The following is a 2,795-nucleotide window of genomic DNA, read 5'->3' as shown; positions in this document are numbered from 1 at the left end:
TACCTAGCCTCGCTCTCTGGGGCACCCTGGGCTCTCTCGCTCTTTTTGTTCCTCGTGATACCCCAACCTCAGCTTCTGCCGTGTGGTTGCTCACTAACAACATGATTCTCCAATCCCCATCTTCCTCCTCCGGACAGCAGCTACGGTTCACAGCTTGTCTGCCATGTGATTTTTCTTTTCAACTCAGTAGACTTGCTCTCAAACTTCAAATAACTTAGTAAATAGTCAGAGACCAATGTCTGCAGTCAAACTCACCTTCTGGCTCTGGGTTTTTACATGGCCAGAATATTCTTCCACCTCCAGAAGACGGTGGGTTTCTCTGACCTGTCCCCAGGTTCTTGTAGGTTTTCACAGTCTTCTCAGGGGACACAGGAAGGGAGTGACAGCAGTGACGATCTAGAAAATGTTGATAGTAGCAGCTGCCACAGGGTAAGTCATGTGTTGCAAGGCAAACAGAAACCAATGCTGCAGGGAGTGGGGCTAGGACAGGAAAAGGGACTTAATTCTCGAGGCCATGACTCTGTAGGGAGCAGTTTCCAGGAGAGTGAGCCTGTAGCATCTCCGTGCCGAGGCATCAGGGTTAGAAGGTAGGCAGATGACAGCATACCCAGGAGAGTGAGCGTAGGTGTGTGAGTGTCGGTGTGTGAGCGTCGGTGTGTGTCAGTGTGTGAGCGTCGGTGTGTGAGCATGGTGTGTGAGCGTCAGTGTGTGAGTCAGTGTGTGAGCGTCGGTGTGTGAGCGTTGGTGTGTGAGTGTCGGTGTGTGAGCGTTGGTGTGTGAGCATTGGTGTGTGAGTGTCGGTGTGTGAGCATTGGTGTGTGTGTCAGTGTGTGAGCATTGGTGTGTGAGTGTTGCTGTGTAAGCCCAGTGTGTGAGCGTCAATGTGTGAGCGCTGATGTGTGAATCGGTGTGTGAGTCAGTGTGTGAGTCAGTGTGTGAGCGCCGGCGTGTGAGCACTGGTGTGTAAGCGCACACACATGTATGCCCACACATGCATGCCATACTGCACACACACGTGCATGTATGCATGCCATACCACATACAAATGGAAAAAAAGAAAAGTTGGGTACTAGACACCATCTCATTGTCTGCTATAATCCAGAGAAATGTCTCCTAGGTGACATTTAGAATGTCACTCCGCACCCCTCAAGCAGAGACCCAGGGACCCCAGAGAAGTTTAGTTTCCACTCAGACAACATGGCGTCTTTCCTGACCAAGCCCTCTCTAGCCATGTGCTGTGCCCCCATACCTCACCTGCCAGTACTTGCCTGCAGGCTTTGATGAGTTACTGTAGGATTGAGGGGAGATGCAGAGCTCACTTGTAGTAGGCACACGTCCTCGTGTGCTTTCTCTGGCTGTGATACACATCATGACCAAGAGCAGCTTGGGAGGAGAGGGTTTATTTGGTTTGCAGAGATACCCATTACAGAGTCTATCGTTGAGGAAAGTCGGGGCAGACCAGAGAAGAACCCAGGGGAACATTGCTTCTTGGCTTGTTCCTTGCGGCCTGTTCAGCCGGCTTTTTTTAAAATCCCATCCAGGACCACCTGCCCAGGGTGTGGGAACCTCTTACATCAATCATTATTCAAGAAAATCCTCCCATAGGCTTGCCTACAGGCCAGTTTGATGAGGCAAATTCTCAGCCGATGTCTCAGAAGACCCGGGCTTGTGTCAGGTTGGCAAAAGGTCACTGATTCAGTGTATGTGATAGATAGAGCCGGACCGTCTCAAATCCTGAGTTAGTCACCTCTGCGTCACTGCCAGAAACAGCCTCAGGGAGGAAAGGGTTATTCTCCGCACAGAGGAGAACAACCCTGTTTCAGAGGGAACAGCCTGAACATCACAGCAGCAGAAGCTCCCTTGGCAGCAGAAATGTGGGTCTCTTGTTTAGAGGGCACCAATGGACAAGAAAGCTGACAGTTGGGCCGCAAGAGCCTGACCCCTTAGTGTAGTTCCTCCTGCTAGGTCCTACATCCCCCACAGCTACTGCTGGGACTAAATGTTCAAACACTCAGCCTACAGCATAATCCCCCCCTCCCCCACCCCTGGAATAACGAAAACTGCCTTTGCCACTGCTCCCCTGCTGTGAGCCTCCTGTCCACTAGGGGCAGCCTTCTAAATCAGCCATTACAGATTCTGTCCTGCAGGCTTCCTAAGCACCTGTGATTCCCCTTCACTGGCTCCAGGCACCAGCTCCCAGCAGGTAGTACCCGCGCTTTGCAGAGGTTTTAGAGTCATCCCCACTTGCTTCCTATCCAGGCTGTTGGTTACTGGATTTTTACCACCAGAAGCAGCATGGTATTAAATTTAGACCCGGGAGTCTGCAAACTTTTACTGTATGGAACTAAACCAGGCATGTGCCAAATCTGCCTCTTGCATGCAAGTGTGCAGCCTGAGCAAGTATGCAGCCTGAGCAAGAGTGCAACCCCTCAGCAAGTGTGCAGCCTGAACAAGAGTGCAGCCCCTCAGCAAGTGTGCAGCCTGAGCAAGTGTGCAGCCTGAGCAAGTGTGCAGCCCCTGAACTAGCATTAGTTTTTGTACTGTGAAAATGTCAGCCTTGGGTGCCACTCTTCACTCAGCCCCTCCTTTAAATGTAGTGTCTCTCATTGGCCTAGAACTTGCCACGACAGCTGGGCTGGGAATAAGTGGGGGAGGGGCACCATGCCTTTCTGACAAGTGCACACATTCTAGAGATCAAATTCAAATCAGAGCTTGCAGGGTAAGATGCTTGCTCACTGAGCCATTTCCCAAGGCCCCAAGATGGCTGACTTTTTTTTTAAGCAGGTGAATCCTGA

Source organism: Microtus ochrogaster, chromosome 2, assembly GCF_000317375.1.
Source record: "Microtus ochrogaster isolate Prairie Vole_2 chromosome 2, MicOch1.0, whole genome shotgun sequence".
Lineage (NCBI taxonomy): Eukaryota > Metazoa > Chordata > Mammalia > Rodentia > Cricetidae > Microtus > Microtus ochrogaster.
The sequence above is the reverse complement of the archived record's forward strand: the minus strand, read 5'-3'. Positions refer to the sequence as shown.